The following is a 19330-nucleotide window of genomic DNA, read 5'->3' on the forward strand; positions in this document are numbered from 1 at the left end:
ATTCTCCAAATCAATTGGCTTCTGCCAACGCGGCCAGGTGACATTTATTTCCACGTGCATCGGAACCCATAATTATCTCCTCTCCCCAATCCTTACTAAACAAAAAATCACGAAAGTAAAACCTGGCATCCAAACAAAGCCTCGGTTTGGACGGTTCCATTGTTAACGGTAACACAAAGTAAGGAGTCATCAACGCCAACTGTTCCCCAAACTCTGAAGCCGCCAGCGGAAAAGCAATTTGAATATTTCCTGAGTTATAAAATCCGTGAAGGTTAGACAAGAGGTTTGGTTTGAGAAACGTTTACAAGGTGGCAATTCAGATGAGTATGAATGTCTTGTACACTCCCGAAAATGACCGAGAGAACTCCATAATGTAGGCCTTGGCGGATTGTGCTAGCATAATTTTTGGCATAATTGGAGCAAAAAAGCATAATTTTTTTAACGAGCACTTCCACGGCATAATTAACCAATTTTGGCACTTTTTGGAGCATAAATTCATAAAACTTAGTAAATATGGTGTATTTTCTACGGAAGTAAATTAAATTTAGCTAGTATGTTCTTGCAATACGTGTTTTGGCTGCGCTAATAGTAGTATAGACTTTGTTCTGACATGCTTAGTCACTAGGCCTCTTTTGCCGAATTCTGCGACCTTTTGGAGGAGTCTGGTACTCTGGTTTCCTGCCATTCGACTCGAACACTGATTTGGTGTCGCTATTGCGCGCCTATATGTACGGAATCTACGTCATTTTGTGAGCATAATTTCGGAAATCAGAATTCTGGCATAATTTTGGCATAGTTTGGCAAAATTTGGAGAACTGCTAGTAGCATAGTATGCCACTTTTAGGAGCACATATTCACCGGTTCCGGAATGACGCCCACTTATCTCACGCCAAATTATCCTTCCCGACGACTGGCATCTTTCATCCAACCATCTGGGTGAGGGGGAGAAGGGATAGGAAATCCGAAAAAGAAATGACGTCAAAGAAAAGAAAAGGGGGTTCCCCACCAGGAGGAAGCAACTTCAACCTGTCTGAAACAGAACGTCTGGTGGCTATCGAGATACGTGGAATATTGATTTCAACAGCAGTCACTCGCCCCGACCACGAGCTGTAGCGTGAGGAACCATGCACCCTGGGAGGAGAGGGATAGCAGAATAGATGATACAGACGTTAAAGTACCTTCCTTTTGATCAACATCCAGAGAATATTACAGAAACATTTCGACGCGCTACTTACTCAGGCTGTTCATTGGAACCTTACACTAATAGTATTTTTCCCCTTTTTTGTTTTTTGGTATAAAATCTGAAAGCCAATTTCGTTATCGAAACAAAAGTGTTGAATACATTATTTCCACGATCCAAAGTATCCAAACATCCAAACACATATCAGGGTTTCCATAGCTCTGAAAAACAGATGCCAGACTTATGGCGTTGTACCCCCGCCAAAATTCAACTTTTGCATTTTATGTTTGTTTCACATTTCATCGTTGGTCTTAGCGATTCGACATTCGAGTTTCACATTTCGCTTTGCGACATTAGAGAACTTTAGATTCTAGGACGGTAACGACTACGAGTACGAAATTTTCTCACAGAACAACAATGAGCGCGCGCAAACCAGCATCATTTTGGCGGGAAAAATGTGATACCGTCATCATTTTAGTACGAGGTTTTGCAGAAATATCGTTGTGTCAAACTAGTCAACAACACGGTAGCAGTTTTGGCATTTTTCGATCAACAAAATGAGTTAGCTACCAGCAATAGGAATAACTGAGCAACCTATACTGCTAACAAAGAGTAAGATTAATCGTACGGGTTATAAATTTCTAAGTATTTTCGCCAAAAATGGGCAGTCAAAACTCGTACTCGTTCTCGCCGTCCTCCTAGAATCTAAAGGTCTTTATTACTCTCGGAAGCGCTACTGCTCATTCATCATTCAACATGCAAGTCTTACCGTTTTATTTGTGATCATTTTATGTTTTACCTTTCCGGAATGCAGGGCACTTATCTCGCGTCAAAGTATCCTTCCCGACGGTTGACATCTTTCTTTTACATCCAACCATCTGGGATTAAAACAAATTCAAGTGAGGGGGGAGGTGAAATAGGATATAAATGTCAAAGAATAGAAAAAAAAAAGATCACAGTGGGATATCCGGGGTTCCCCACCAGGAGGAAGCAACTTCGATACGTCTGAAACACAACGTCTGGTGGCTACAGACATATATGGAACACCAACAGGAGTCACTCGACCCGACCAGGAGCTATAGCGTAAGGACCATACACCCAGGAAGAACTACATGGCATCATGGCGGACGATCGAGAATCCAACTGCTTTGATAATTGCACAGTTTTGACGGTTTGATACCTTCAGTTAAGCGGTGAATGGCTAACGTGGACGGGCAAATTGGAATCCTTAAAGCAGTTTGTTGAAATGGGTCTGCAGCAACACGGAAAGTGGTCATCCCCGGGCGGAAAATCAAAACAATTTAAAAGTGACAACAACGACCTCGTAATAAATTGGTACAGCAAAAATCAGCTTACTCTACTCTTCTCTACGCAATTGATAAGATTGCGTTTATAAATAACTGCGAGGATCATAGCTTCACTTCATTTTATATCCGCAGTTCAATATATGATTCATTTCATTGTTTCATACAACATTTCGTTCGTTTATCATTCATCACGGGAACATTTGAACCCACAAATCACAAGCTCCCAACCGACAGTGGCTTCATAGCTCAGTTGGGGCCTTTTTATTTGAGGCGTGCCGGCCCGCCGAGATTTCGGCTAAGGTCTATTTTCTTTAGTAAAATCTCCGTTCTACGAGAAGGCGGGTTCTGCTCGCCGAGATCCCGGTCTGAGCTGCCAAGATCTCGGCAAGCCGGGCTAAAAAAATTCTCATGTAAACGGTCCAGCCCGGTTTGTCGGAATGATTTGCATGATCAGAGGGTTATTTATTTTTGCATCTTTTGTTTTAAAATGCCATTTCATACTTGCTAGGGCTAAAATGGACCGTAAATTCGAAAACAAAAGACAAAAAAATTCACCAGTTATTTTTTGCGTGACTTTACAAGGCGAATAAACAAATTACTGAAGTTCATCCCGCTAAACCGGGCTGGAATCGTCCATATAAACCCTTCAGCCCGTTTGCCAGGCCAGGCCCCCTAACCGAGCTGAAGCGCCTCATATAAACATGTACAGGGCCTTGGTTAGGGCATCGCAAAGGCATCGTGAGATCACGGGTTCAAACCTCGTTGAGGTCCTGAATTTTTCAGGTTTCTCTATGCAATTTCTAAAATTGTGTTCATACCTGCGAAGTTCATAGCTTCGCTTGATAATTATTCACGTGGAAACCAAAAGTCGATTTAGCCACAATGGCCAGCTTTAATTCTTCAGCATAGATCGCGCTATTCAGCCTGGTTTGTAGATCTGACGGTGAGGCAAAGGGTTCGCCTTAAATCTGTAATTCGGAATTCGGAATCCGGAATCTGGGATAAGAACTCGAACCAAAGTCACTTCAAAAGATCCAGGGTCTTGCTAATGTTTACTTTTATCTTTTTGACTAATTTGTCACACTCTGGCTCATTTTGGGAGAGGATTTATGTAGTAAATTCGGAAGAGCATCGAACTTTTTGCCCTTTTTTTTTTCTTAAGGAGCCCCCATGAGTAGGAGTTTCCTCTCCCATACAAGCCCTACGAGTCAACCTTTGGGCCTGATGATACCCCACGTGGTCAGCGGTTGATGTCGCATGCAAATACGTTTTGTTTCATGACTGTTTTCTCTTGTTCACTAATAGTTGTGGCTGCAATCAAGCGTCTATAATACCCAAAGAGGACTACTCACGTCACCTTCCATGTCAGAGTATCCGACGCATCGGAAACCGCAAAAAGATAAAATAGACACCTTCAGGTCGATGGCTACGGCGGGAGAACGTGTAGACTGTCCGTATGTATGTATGTATGTATGTATGTATGTATGTATGTAAATCTTTATTTAAACACGGAAAATCATCAGTTAAGCTTAAGTTAAAAACTAAAACTAATTACAACTGCTTTACATGATTGCCGTGTGGGAATCCGATATATCAGCTACCTTCTTGATATTTCGCTTAAAATGCTCAACGGATGCAGCATTTTTTAAGTTTTTGGGCAAGTTATTCCATAGCATGGCCCCGCTGTAAGAGAAGCTTCGTTTCAAATAATTGGTGCTTGGTTTGGACAGGGTCAGCCTTCCCTCAGAGTTTCTTAAGTTGTAAGCAGAGTGACGCTGAGAGAAAAGACTTTGTAGATAATCCGGAGCAAGGTCATTCATGGTTTTATACATCATTAAGTTGCGCTTTTTGTTTCTTTCGGCGAAGAGATAGCCTCTCCCAGCTGAGGGTGGAAAGAAGGTGGTTTGAGCTCGCATCAAAGGGTGATTTAGTAATAACTCTGGCTGCGCGATTCTGTAATTTTTGGAGCTTATCACTCAAGTAACCACTCAAACAGTCCCAGACGGGGCTGCAGTAATCAAAATGAGGCATAATTAAGGTGTTATAAATTAGAATTGCAGTTTCTTTGGATCTAAACGGCAGCACACGTTTTAGGGCGCCTATAACTGAAGAGACTTTCTTGCAAATCTCTTTAACGTGTTTACCCCAAGAGAGGTGAGCATCTATGGTAAGACCCAAGGATTTGGTATGAACGACTCTCTTGATAATTTGGTCATCAATTCTGATTACTACATCGTCACATTGGGCAGATAGCCTTTGTCTTGATCCAATAATCATTAGCTCAGTTTTAGCAACATTTAGACTGAGCTTGTTAGCTTTCAGCCAACTGCTAAGGTTATTTAATTCAGGGGTTAGAGCTAGCTTAAGTTCTGTCAACGTTTTAGCAGATAACGTAAGGTTGGTGTCATCGGCAAACATTCTTGGTACGGCGCCCCGCAGGGAGTTGGGAAGATCACTAATGTAAATTAAAAATAGCAAAGGACCCAATATGCTACCCTGCGGCACGCCGCAACTGAGGGTACGAGCAGATGATAGTTTGCCACTGACATTACATCTTTGGGTTCGGCCACTTAAGTACGACGAGAACCATTTTATGGCCGCCTGATCGACACCCAAATGTGACATCTTACGCAAGATGATCTCATGATCGATGGTATCGAATGCCTTAGTAAGGTCAATAAAGACAACGCCATTTTAAAGGCCATTGTCGATGTTTACTGACCAAGCATTTGTTGCCTCAAGCAAAGCCGTGAGCGTACTATGTAGAGAACGGAACCCTGATTGGCAACCCAGTAGCAATTTGTTAACATCTAGATAATGGAAAAGTTGATTATGAACAATTCTTTCGAAAACTTTCGAAATTATAGGGATTACAGATATTGGCCTGCAGTTGTTAGGGTCAGATTTAATGCCCTTTTTAAAAAGTGGAGTCACTTTGGCCGTTTTCCAATCGTTTGGATATATCCCAGTTAGAATAGACTTTGAGAATATTGAGGTAAGAGAGGGTGCGACGATATTAGCAGCCATTTTCAACAATTTACTCGGAATCATATCAAGACCGGTGGCTTTCTTTTCATCAATTTTCGACAAAATGTTAGAAACAATATCAACACTCGGAATTTGCAGAGAAAACGAATGGTCAGTGGGCTCTAAATAAGACTCAGGATTAGCGTCGACAACAGGAATATCTTGTGCTAATATTTGCGCAACATGAGTAAAGTGATCGTTAATAGTTTCCGCAATGTCCATAGGGTTACTTGCTATTTTATTATCTACCTTGATCTCCAAAATATTCGTTGACTTACCAATGTTACGTGAAGTTAGCTCGTTGATAACATTCCATGTTTTGCGTAAATTACCTTTGCTAGCTTCCAAGTTGTCACAAACATAGAGTTTTTTTGCGAGTTTAATTGCGTTATTTGCCTGGTTTATTGCACACCTAAATTGATCCCATGTAGCCGGGTTGTTGGAGGAGATTGCCTTCTTTTTAAGAAAATTTCGTTTTCGGATTTTGTTCAGTAACTCTCTAGTAATCCATGGAGATCGTTTTTTTCGAATTCTTTTGGATTTAAGTGGTGCGTGTTTATCGACGCAACCAAGAAACATTTCTTTCCATATACGCCACGTTTCATTGGGATCAGAATACAAATCAACATTGGCCCAAGGTAGTTGATTGAGGTCACTTAAAAATTTTCCTCTGTTAAAGTGTTGAAATTGCCGGGTTTCAATCACGCTAGGTCCAGTACGGCGGTAGTGAGTCTTTCTTGGCAAAAAAACAAGATAATGATCACTTATGCCAAGGTGAATGACATCGGAATTTGTAACCTTCTCTGGGGAGTTCGTTATGCATAAATCAATTAATGTTTTTGAGTCCGGGGTGACACGTGTTGGTTCAGTGATTAACTGACTAAGACCATATATATCGAAAATGTTTATCAGATGGGAAGAATTAACTGCAATTGCTTCAGGCAACAAATTGCAGTTGATATCACCAAGTAAATATAATGCCTTATTTTCTGCGTCAATTTTTGCAATAACATTCTCAAATTCACTAAATAAATTGGGTGGAGAACTTGGGGGTCGATTCCAAGTACCGACCAGAAATGGAGTACTTCGTGGCTTACTGATTTCAACGAAAAGACACTCCAAAAGATCATTATTTAAATCATTGCGTATTCGATAGTTCAGATTAGTGCCAACGTATGTACATACTCCACCACCATTTCTTCCGTTAATTTTACGACCTTTTCTGACTATTTCAAAGCCGGGTATGTATACTTTGTTATCACGTCCTGTAGAGTCTAATTTTGATTCGTTGATATGTAAAATATCAACTTTAGAAGAGGACAAAAAAACTCTAAGTTCGTCAATATGAGACAACAGACTATTAATGTTAAGGGACGCTATGGCTAAACCTCGACCAAAGATTGTGGGACAGATGGACTTACCACAGTTGGTATCCATATGGACATCAGCCGAGTCGGATTCCCAGACGGCAATATCCTAATCTACACGTAAATGGTTAATGAAATTTTGACCTTGGCGCATGGTGCCTTTCTTGTTTAAATGAAGACCACTTCGATTTAAGTGGCTAGTTCTTGAAATGTTAGAATGGTCAATAAAACCCCAGTTCTCTTGCTGGCAGCATTCCTTAAGAACTTTGTTCACGTCAGGTACTTTACGTGCAAGGGCTTCGTCATCAGATCTATTGATGAGACCGGATACAGATATCATAGCTGAAGATTCAGAGCTGATTGCTTCTGCTAGGTCAATCAGTTCTATTGCACATTCACGAGGAGTATAGGAGGATCGTAAGCTATTAGTTCCCACATGGATAATTAACTCGTCCGGGTTTCTGCGTAGTAGTGGCTTGATATGATTCTTCATGTCTTGCGTTGTGCATCCCGGAAAAGTGGCTATCTTAACTTGTGAATTCTTCGACATTTTATGGCTTTGTAGGTATTTGAGAGTAGAATCACCCGCTATAATGACTTTCTTCTGACGGCTGGGCTGTGAATGATCAAATTGATCTGACGAATTGATTAAGTTAGTGTTTCGCATTCTAATCTCTGAGGATGACGGAGATGTTCTGTGTCCTGTTACAGTGCTATTCCCATTTTGATTGCTTACATTTCTTTCGATTTGATCTTCAATTTGAACTTGAAGAGGCTCAAATCCGTTACGGGTTTGAATTATATTAGCGGGCATTGTTTTCTGGCTATGTTTTGCATTTGCACTTCTCGGGTGCGGCTTTGCCACGGACCAACGATCACTTAATTGTAGTTGATTGGTTTCAACTTCACTCTTTTCTCGCGTAATGATGGTTAGAGCTAACTTTAGAGAATCATTTTCTTGCTCTAATGACAGAACTCGGCTTTCAAGGAACAAACATTTTTCTTCCAACTCATTAATTGCATTGTCTTTTTTGGATATGGTGGATAATAACTTTTCACACTTCTTTTTGTAGTCGAGGAGCTCGACACCTAAAGCATTTCCATCTTGTTTTTGAATATTTTTCATCAACAGAAGCTTTGTATTTTCTTGAACCTGTTTTTGACGGATCAATAAATCGAGTTTCAATCCCTCAATATCGGCAATGATTTCTGAATTTGGTCGCTTTTCAGAACCATTTAGCAGACTCTCGCCATCAGTCGACGTTTGAAAATTACTCTCGCCGCTGTCGGTCTCCTGCAATAGTGTAGATGGTTGAAATGATTGTTCGGTGGAGCTCAGAGAATTGGCATCTTGCGTTTCAGCTATATTTCTCGTTTTCTTGTGAATTAATTCCATCAGCTTATCCTTTAAAGCCGGACCATCGCGACCTTGGAAATTCAGAGTTTGTTGTTTCTTGCAGTACCAATTAATGATAACATTGCCGTTTGAACATTTAAATTGCTTTGTATTCCCGCCAGGCGTTAGCCACTTTCCTTGCAATTTTAAAACATTTTCCACGAATTTCTTTAGAGATTCCAAGTCATTCATCCATACCAACTTTCCATCATTAAGATGAAGACACTCTAGCTCACAAGACTCTGGATTGAGCGAGGAGAACTCGGTTTCTAAAACATGAACAGCACCTGCATCAGAGCTACAAATTGAACGTTCGTCCGCCATGGTTGGAGCGCCAACGTGCAGTGGGCTATGGCGTCATTAATTATTGTATTCAAAATGGCGATACTAGTTCCCGTAATCCGAAATCATTGTATCTTAAGTTCTATATTAACAGAGGGTTTTTTTACAATTTTTTGAAGTTTTTCACGAGTGGGCGTGGGAATCTTCTTGAGTTATGCGTCATTGTTTTCGTCACTGAAACAAGTCCGTCGAAATTACAGCTGTGGGTAAATAAGGAACAACAACATGGATAAGAAGCGTCATTTAAGTTTTAGACAAGACTTGTAAACTCCTGAAATTGTTGAGACGATTTTTTTCAGATCTGGTGAACATTTTTCCAGAACTGGCGATATCTGAAGAGCAGTTACCCAATTTTGTCACCAAAAATAGAAAAAAGGATTGTGTTGAAAACAGTGCTGCTAGAAGACAAAAACTTGTTGAGAGTATTATATTTAAGAATGAGAGCCAAAGATTTGATAATTACACTGATGTGCAAATTATACCGGATAATGAAGAAACTTGTTTTGATACTCTACGTAGACTAAATGATGCTCAGTTGATGATTCAAGGAAAGGGATCATTTACTTTTCATGCAAGGACAAGTGTTGAAAAGACTACGAGAAATTACTGGAACAAATATGAGCCTTTAATAGACCAATCATTCACAATCATATGCTAGCTTATAAGTTCGATTTTTTACGCGGAACTTAAAAAAAGTATTACTGGACAGTTTGTGGGAAGAGGAGATTACGTTTACATAAGCGGTTGAATAGCGTGAACTTGATTTTGTTATCTTATAATTTGCTCAAATACAGCTGTTTCGAAAAAGGTTGTCGGGAAAAAGTGCAAAATTGCACGCGACAATCCCGACGGTAAATGACAATCCCAGTCGGAAAATGGGTGGAATTTAGCCTTTTTTTTCTTTTTTCTTTCTTTTCCGTGTCGGGAAAAGTCTTTCCTATCCCTCCTCTGCTAAGTAGTGATTTTAAGCGTAGAGTTTACTGGGCGTATGTTTTGTCGGTTTCAGGGCATAGTAGGAAATGCGTACAATTTTTTCCGGTGGACACAGTTAAATATTTAATTAACCTGCAATGGCGTCGAAAGTCATTGCAACGCAAATGCGTTTTAGTGGATCTTTAAACAAAATATACCCTTACGAGGCTCACTTATGGAAAGTCAATTGGATAAACGAGACAGGCGGTGAAAAATAAATATCTGGAATCTTCAAAGCGACGAGTGATGGTCTCCGACAACAATTGCATCCTTCGCCGTGGAATATCACAAAGTGAGCTTTGTTTCTAATATTATTTGGCTAACTGTGGTGCTATGTACAACACTGAAACAAAATGGCAAATTCTGTATGAGTTTAAAAGGAATCGAACGCCTTGAATACATCACAGTGTTTACTGAAGTCGCACCTTAGTTGTCTGGCAATTTACATTTATTTTTTATTCAACTCTGCACAGTCTTTAGATTAAAAAAAAATTGGAACTGTGACAGTGAAGAATCATTTGAAAGAAAGCCTGTTGTCTATTTTGTGCTTCATTATTCAATGTCAAGGGTCTTCCGAAAAGAGTATCTTGAACTGTGAGACTGAAATTTATTTTAATTGCTTTTGTGTTTCTTGTTTGCACTCACGCAATGAAAATATGAAGGGTTTTTTTGCCTCTAATAGCAAATGTTTTGTTTGTTTTAATAAATTTTACGCTGGAAAAGGTTTTTGTGACATATCTCGTCCAAATGAACGCCCAAAAATAAACATTTTTAACGACCTTAAGTGGAACGTTTTTTTGTAAATTGAATAATATTCTCTGTCAAAAATTTGAATAAGAATTAAGCTTGAAATAAACATCGCCACTCGCACAAAAAATTTAGTCGCTGATTTACTCTTCGTCGAGTTTTCGTTAACAAGGGACCTTAAACAACAACGACGAAGACGAACAGGAAGTAATGTTCACACAGCAGGGCAAAGTGTCAAAGAATAAATGCTTTTCCAGTTTGTTACATCCTTTAATTTGAACCTAACAATTGACGATGCAGCAAGGTTGCAAATACTGTGGAAAGTTAGATGGTAATTTCGAAGTAGAATTTATTGCTCTGACGTTTGAAAATATGATATCAAAATCACCTTCCGTATATCTACACTAGGCACTGACTGGAACTCAATTTGATCATCATCAGGATTGGGTGCGCACATTAGCAGTTGTTGAGAATAGGCAGGTATCCAGACCATTATGATCTTCCAAGCTCCTCTGATTTATTTGCCACGTTTTCTCCGACAGAAATGAAAAAATGGCTATAGAATTATTACTCATTCACCAGTGCACTGATGTCCTTGCGTGGTGTATTGATAATTTTGAGTAGGCTTGTTAAGATGCATGTGCCTTATTGTCTTCCATGTGCAACCACTATTGCTTTTGTTTGCTCTCTTTTAATGTGTTGATCTGTGTGATGCAGATTATGTTTGGTATACAGGGCGACATCTTAACCAACGCAGTGCCGCTGAACAGAAACATTCGGCAATTGGCAAACACTTTTTGGAAGCTCACGGTAGGAAAAATCTTTTGAGGTCTTAAGAAAGTGCCAATGATTGCTTAGTCTACGAAATGCTCTTCATTGAGAGTCTCAAGCCCAATTTGGAATATCCAGACGGACTCCAAACGTGCCAAACTTGGTTCCTATCTTTTACTATACAGGCTACTCAATATAAGGGACTGTGCAATAATTATCAGGTGGGGGGGGGGCCTAAAACCAGAGGGGGGGGGGGCATTAAGTTACAATAATGGAAAGGAGGGGGGGCTCTACATTAGATTTCTCAAGTAAGTTGAGGGGGGGGGGTCTTAATTAAATTTCACAAATTCGATAACGAATAAATAAACATTTTCCAAATAGACAGATGCCACGCCTTTGACTATCCATAATGTCTAAATATTGCATCAACATAAACACATGCTTTAACTTATTTAGAATGTCAACATATGATAGATTGAAACAATCGCTCATGCACAGAAGTCACAAACCACGTTGTGAGCTTTTCTAAGAAAACATTTAGCATTTAAGAGGTCCCGCAGACTTGCCAGGTCTGTTCTTGATTTAAACAGCGAGAGGGTTTCTAGGTCTACAGTTTCTAGCTGAGGAATGCCACATACTTCTGTTTCATAGTTGTCATCGATGGGTTCACCTCCCAAAGACCGAAAAATTATACAGGTTCGGGTCCTACGGCTTTCTGAGGCAGCAATCCTCTTCTCCTCCCTTTTTTTCTTCTGTTCCTTCTTTTTTCTTGATTTGGATGCTTTAGATTTGGCACCAATAGGAAATGTCGCTTTATATTTAGCCATCACCCTATCCACGTCTTCTACAAGATGCAGAACGTTTAAACCGACTTGAGACTTTATTGAATGAAGTTGTTCAGCATTAAAATTGTGTAAACAGCTGAGGCCAGTCTTCAGTGTTTTTCTAACTTGGTTACGACAGCATTAAGCTTGTCCTGGATATCATTTGCCTCTTGTTTGCAACGTCTGATGTTGCTGTCATCATGGGGAGCTGGCTTATAATCCTCTCGGAGAAACCTTCCTGCACAAGCAGGGTTGTCGGATAAAACATATTGGTATCTGTTCTCAAGTTTTTCAATATCTAAAGGTACGGGTTAGAGAGGGGGGGGGGGGCACATCATAATTTTGAGAGAACGTGAGGGGGGGTCACAGCTAATCTTGACGCTGCTGGAGGGGGGGACCTATCTAATTTTTCCTTTGGTGAAGCTCATTTTAGGACCCCCCCCCCCCCCCCCCCCCTTCCTTCCTGATAATTATTGCACAGTCCCTAATGAGTTACTATGGATGCAATGATTTCCTCACTTTTTTGAGTTCAATTTACTCGGCTTTTTTTTGCTGTTTGCAGGGTGATCACGAGATCCCACTATGGTTTACCCAGGGAAAGACATCTTGTTACCAAAGGCAGGAGAGTTCAGCAGTGAGAACCATAGACCCATAACGTGTCTAAATTAGCTGATAAGCAACCTGTAGCAGAAATGTTGAGTAATTTATACTCTCGAGACGGAGGACGTTTACTCAGTTATAGGAGTACGAGTACTCATACTTTGAGTAATATTAACTCAAATTTGGAGGTAAAATACTCAAGAGAGATGCATCCATACTGACTCTTTATTTTGAGTAGATTGATTATCTACTCATAGATTGAGTAAGACGTACTCTACATTTTGAGTAAAACAAATTTACTCACACAATGAGTTTTGATAGTACTCAAGGTATTGAGTAAAATACATGAATAAAAGTACCCTACATATTGAGTAAAACAAAATGACATTTTCAGCTGAATAAAAGTTCATCCGATTAAAAATCACCATACTTACACCATAATTATAAACGTAATCTTTATACGTTCGAAATACTTTTAGTGATTTTACTCTTTAGTTAATCTGTGACAAATACTTCTCATGACTTCCTAAATCATTTAATATTTTGTCTACTTTGGTATAATAGGTACCAACTATTACGCCTCCTTTCATGGGTTACCTTAATCACTCTTATTGTTTGGTATTTATAAAATAATCTCAAAAAAGCTAAATAATAAGGAATTCACATTTTTTTCTATCCATTTTATTCACACCTAACTCAGTTTGCAAGGCCAACCTAAAAGCTCACTTTATATGAATGAAGCAAAATACTGAATATTGCATGTAATCAAAAGATTTTTTGCTTTCCAACAAGATATACAGTAGAAGGTCTATGTTTATGTTTTAACTAATTTTTGTATCTTTGTTGTTTTCAATTATTTCTAACGTTTACAACCCAAAACACCGGACGACCACTTATCTCTTTCATCTTAGCGCTGCGCCCCAACTAACTGAACACCTGGAAGAGGTTAGTTTTCGAGCCACTTGCTCGCGCAATCCAAAATATCTGTAATGAAATTCGCGTTCTGTTGCATTTCGCCTTGCATGCTTTCCGCCATGTTGCAAATATTCCATACCCCCAGTTTCCAGTCCTCCTTGGGTCGGCGCCATTTTGGAGAAGGGTCTATTCTTTGAATGCACCTTTACTAAATCCAGGATAAGCCCAGGGGAACATTGTGTGCGATTTTCTTGACCGACAATTTAAGCAATTGCCATCAAAACAGCTCGACGACAGGTACCAGGAATTCCTGGACTTCATAGATAATTATCGCCAAGGCTTTTTTTTTGCTTACAGGTATGGCAACTAGCGACACACAGGTGTCGATTTAAATTTTTATTAACTATTGAAAAGGTCTAGGTGAAGTGATCTTTAATTAGGTGATACATGATTTCCAGTGTTTCTTCACTTCCCATGCAGTATTAATTTGAGGAGCCTCCGTCTAGACTTTAAGCAGCAAATAATGAAGCATATTTAATTCAGTGGTGTATGGATTCAGTGCTTCACTAAATCACAGTTAAGAGCTAGAACCATTTCTTTCTCTTCAGAACATGAACAATTTTTAGTATCTATAAAAGTAACTGGGTAGGTCTCACTTGTACAAGAGAACGATGCAGGCAAAATTGAACCAAAGCCCTCTCATCTTAAAGATGGAAGTTAAAATATCAGTGGAGAATTGGAGAAACGAACCTATGGTAAATGGCAGCCACATAAGTAAGGACACAATAGTCACTATAAACAATGTCTTCGTCATTTTTTTTTCTCTAGTGACTGCACCATGGTGCAGAACATGTGATCCGCGATAAACTTTTATAGCAATTGATGCGTAACAAGCACAGATTACTAAAAGAGAAATCGCATTAAATGAATTCAATTCGTAATAATAATACATCGGTGGAGATTCTGTGTCGTACCGGTCCGTAAAGACAATAGCAGTTGTTAGTGTGGCGGCTGTGGCCCAAATTGCGGTAATAATGACACTATACGTCCGCTTTTCGATGAAGCGGTGTCTTGACGGGCGAAATGTTGCGTGCATCCTTTCTATCGAAATCGCAACAAGATTTGTCATGGAAGCGATGACAAATAATAAGTGCAAAGAACCGATTCTCGGAACGGGTACTTTCCAGATGGAGCACAAATTTCCTGTTTTGAGGAGAATATTCGTTTCTGACAATCCCCCAACCAACATATCTATAATCGCCAGATTGAGCACCAAGTACAGGCTACGCCTACGAAGAAAGCGGGTTTTTGTAAAAACGAGAATGGTGATAAAATTCAGCATTACAATGAGAACAATTTCAGTCATATGTACAACAAGCATCGTGATGCAAACAGATTTAGGTAATGCCATCTTGCAAGGAAACTTTTCTCAACAGCACTGCGTCTTGCAAATGAGAATAATCAACAGCTAACCTGTTAAAGAAACAAAACAGAGTAAAAGTTATTTCCCACACATTTTTCTTACAGTTGATAAAGGTTTAGGGTTAGAGTTGCCCAGAGTAGTTCTAGTAACAATGACACAGCTAACAATTTTAAAGTAGAAGATAAACATCTCAACGGAGGTGTCATCTCGAGAGTTTGTCGAGGGATGAGTTTTGGCTCAGTTAAACAGAAGTATTCGAGTTATTTCCGTTCTAGTAATAGATATCCTATAAACTCGAAGACGAAACAACGATTGAAAACTATAACTATTTTCTTCATTTTCAATTCGAAACCAAACCCAGAATTTTGCTTTCATGCGTATTTATGAACTTTTCTGTTAAAATTCGTGTGGTACTGACTTATTCTCTAAGTTACCGTTCCGTGGCTTGGTAACTAAGTTACCATACCGTTGCTTGGTAACTAAGATAACTAAGCCTCTTCCTTTAAAAGTTGATGGCTCGTCAAACTTCTTCCGTTGAAGCTTTCAAGCGTCTAACAGACCCTTTGGCCCTTGTCGGACTTCTTTGTTCCTCGAACGTTTGCTGAGAAAGCTGTAGCAGAGAAAGTGAAACACAAGAAAACAAAACTGATTAAGGACGGTGCCTACTAATATATTACTATATTTTTGCCCTGGTTTCTTATTATACAGGAAATGTAGATCTTAACAAGAGTTATTGAAATCCATCAAGAAAATTGGGGGTAACCGCGCATTTTTCAAAGATAATTCATGAATAATATTTGTAAAAAGCTTTAAAATACAAAGCAATGTATGGCGTTCTTTCTGAAATTGAAGTTTAATTATTTCTCAAAAATGCATGGTTACCCCCAATTTTCGTTTTGGATACCAAGAGTACTTACTAAATCTACTTTCTCCGGATAGTTTTGTCATTGAATAAATGGTATTTCACACCAACGATCTCTGGGATAGAACATGAACGAGAGGTTCGCTCACCTTGGCGGGAAAATAAAAATGAAATGCCTTACATTCAAGGAAGATACAGCAAAGAAAAAGGAAACCTTTGTATGACAATTATATTTACTTCCGCGTACGTCTGTTTTCCTTCGTTGTCAAATAAACTGTTCACCTTGAATTCGTTACTATACGGAAAATGTCTGTTTAAAAACATTGCTTTTGTTATTCAAATGTGCCAAACACAGGAACAAAAGACACTTTATTTCTACAATCAATGAGACTCTCGTTGGTACATAATGCAACAGACGACGTCAACGATATCTTCCCTATTTAAACTGTAAAGCGTAACTTGCTTTACAAATGAAGTAGCATAAAACCCCTGCCTTGAGAGATGTTTGCACGCGGAATTTACATAATCGCGCTGAAAACACCGGGCTTCTGCTCCAGGCTCTTAGTTAATGTTAATATAATGGAAATCATTGATCTGTTTTGACATAAACAGTTCATGCAGAATCAGCCTGAACGACGTCTTTGGGCAGGTTATTTCAGTTGTTAACAATGCGTAGATGGAAGGAGTTCACCAAAAAGTGAAATGGAGATTCTTACATAAGTATATATAATCTTATATTAAAATTCAGCTTGGCAGCTAGGCCTAGAGGACACTGGTACTGAATATTTACTACTTTTAATTCCGAAAAACGCCAAAAACTGTAACTCAATCTTAGCTCAAACATAACTCACACTTAACTCAAACTCAACTCAAACTCAATTCAACTCGTAGCTCGATGAATAGCCGATCCCTACGTGCGAAACGTTTTGTTTAATATTTTTAATCATTTTTTTTCTCACGTTACAGTTTTTAATCAGCTATTGTTTTTTTAGTATTTATAGACCGAAACTCACAAACATATTTTGACTTGATAATGACGTTTAGCTAACGTTGAAACGTCGTCGCTTTTTTAGAAGTTTTTCAATCTTAAAATTGATTTACCTATTCCAGGTTAGTTGCAGATAGGCTCTTTGTGCTTGACGTCTGGGTCTATCTAAGCGCAATCGGGCTTTGCTTTGGCATCCTTTTCCTTTTGGGTTATAGGGTTATTTTTAAAGGAGGCCAACACCCATTGTATCTTTTCGTTTTTCTTTCTATCGCTTGAATAAGTTAAGGATTCAAAGTTACTTTTGTGGCATGAATCTCAAGCCATTGCGGTGACAAATTCCACTAACACATACTCGGATCGATTAATTCAATGGATGTCAGTGAAGAGGTCTTTACGGTGAGCAATATCTACTTCCAACATAAAACGGTTGGAAGAAAGGAAAACAAATCCTGTTTCCTTTTTTGCAACAATTGTCGATAATAATTGGCACTGTTATTCAACGAAGAATAGCCTGCGAGCAGGCTCTTTTAGTGGTTCGAGGTACATGAAGGGCCTGTGTTGTCGTCAGCTGCAGTTTCACAGTTAGTGGCCACGTCATCCTATTACAATAACACAAGGATTGCTCTTTCAAAAAAATATAATTTAACATAATAATAATTTTAATAATAAAATTTGTTCCACTAAAAGTTTAGACAGAACAGTAAAAAATAGAAAAAAGTATAGCTTATCTGCTAAATACCCCGCCATTTATTTGTATAATAATAACATCGAATTCGTTTTGAAAGTCGCCTATAGTAATGAAGTCGATTCGAAGGTTCAAGTTTTTCATGAACTAGAGTCCTGTTTGAAAACTGAATTTGTTTTTTTCCATTCTTTTACAAGCGCTCGCGGAGCCAGGAGATGCGATTCATTCACTTCCTCATCCTTGATTGGATCAAAACTTGGACCAAGAATTGTTTGTTGGAATTCTTTTCATGATCACTAAACATAAATACTACCTTACAATACTACCCTTTACTAAAAACCTACCCATCTCTTTTGCTCCGGGATTCTAAATGGGTGCTCTGTTTTCGAACGAATGAACTATAGTATTAATAGCGCTTGTCGAATTCGTCCCAAGAGTCTTTAAATCATGATGTGGGCGGAATATTCTTCTACTTTGACAGATCACATGTTTCCGCGTTAATTAAGGGCTTTTGTAATGCTGTACCCTCTCGATAATTCTCGACGAATATTAACGATTTATCCGAGCAGGAAATAATATCACAAACAGCGGGAACTACCTCTTAGATAATACTTGGGAAGACGTGGCCAATGACTGTGAAACCGCATCTGACAACATCTTTTTGCTTTTGTTTAGCCTGCGCATTCGAACAGTCACGCATGCTCTTCATGTACCTCGAACCACTGGGTACCTGCTCGCAAGCTACAATCTTGGACAAAAAGGGTTGAGAATATTAAAAACAGGGGTTATTTTGCGCACTACGTCCTCAATATCGCACATTATTAGCGATCCCCCTCCCCCCTACAACCAATGTTGATAAGCCCAGGTTCGACATGCTTTGTTTCGTCTAGCAACATTGATCAGGGGGGGTGGGGGCAAAAAGAGAGCTTATTTTTCATACTCGTGATCGGAGTTTAGTCCAAAAGCAGAGTTTTCTCAACAATTTTGTCCAAGATTGTAGTCTTCGTAGAATAAAACTGTCAATAACCGTTTGTCAATTGTTTCAAAAAAGAAACAGGATTTTTTTTTCCTTTCTTCCACTCTTTTTACATTGGAAATCAACATTCCTGACACAACCCGGTCACCTCTTTACTGACACCCATTGAATTCATTAAGGGTGGACCATTCCTGCACTTTGACAATCACGAATAAGTGGTATACCTTCCTTAAAAGAACTCCAGCAACAGAGAGGGCAAAGAAAGCTAATACAGTTTGCGGTCAGACTCTTATACTGCGAAAATCGGAGAAACGTGAACACTGGTATGATTTTTTCTAGTATCCCATTGTGGGTTTTACTTTGCTTAATCACTATACATACATACAATTAACATTGCAGAAACATTGTTATTTTTGGACTTCACGGTTTTCCGAGTTTTACAGTGATCATGCATGACACGAATGTCAATGAAGTCTTTTATAAAACCGAAAACGAAAGCAATTATTCCGAGAAATCGTGAACCGAATACCATTCATTTTGGGTTGACATATCTTCCCATCTCCTAAAAATGATGTCAACGCATTTCATGCCAACAATGTGAAACAATCTGATTTTGTGTAACTGTCACAGAGGACTGAAAATCAGGAAAAGACATCCGAAGCATTGTCACGTCCGTTTTTATACTAAAGCCTTTAAGTCTATTCAATTGCATATTTCCAGGATATTTCATGTAAGCAAGCAAACGAGTGCTAGTTGTTAAATCGCAAAACGATCGGGACATTTGGTCAAATGGCGTCCACTCATTTAAAGGTTCATAAAGGTTCATAAAGTAAAACAAGACATGAAAACAAGAGAAAGCGGCTTTTGAAAATATTATCCGCAGTGCTGCTGCACGAATCGCAACAACAACGCTTAGAACTAGTCTTCGACTCGCTTCGCTTCGCGTCG

General features: G+C 39.1%; 1 long non-coding RNA gene across 1 annotated transcript; it reads right to left on the reverse strand.

Annotated features, from left to right (window-relative positions):
• Nucleotides 1-12816: 12816 nt before the first annotated feature.
• On the reverse strand, nucleotides 12817-17848 carry LOC138021623 (uncharacterized). Its single transcript, XR_011126411.1, has 3 exons — nucleotides 17751-17848; nucleotides 15338-15481; nucleotides 12817-14921 (listed from the first exon to the last, which is right to left on the reverse strand). It is a non-coding gene; the product is annotated as an uncharacterized lncRNA (long non-coding RNA).
• Nucleotides 17849-19330: the final 1482 nt, after the last annotated feature.

The sequence above is a fragment of the Montipora capricornis genome, chromosome 10, assembly GCF_036669925.1.
Source record: "Montipora capricornis isolate CH-2021 chromosome 10, ASM3666992v2, whole genome shotgun sequence".
NCBI classification, from domain to species: domain Eukaryota; kingdom Metazoa; phylum Cnidaria; class Anthozoa; order Scleractinia; family Acroporidae; genus Montipora; species Montipora capricornis.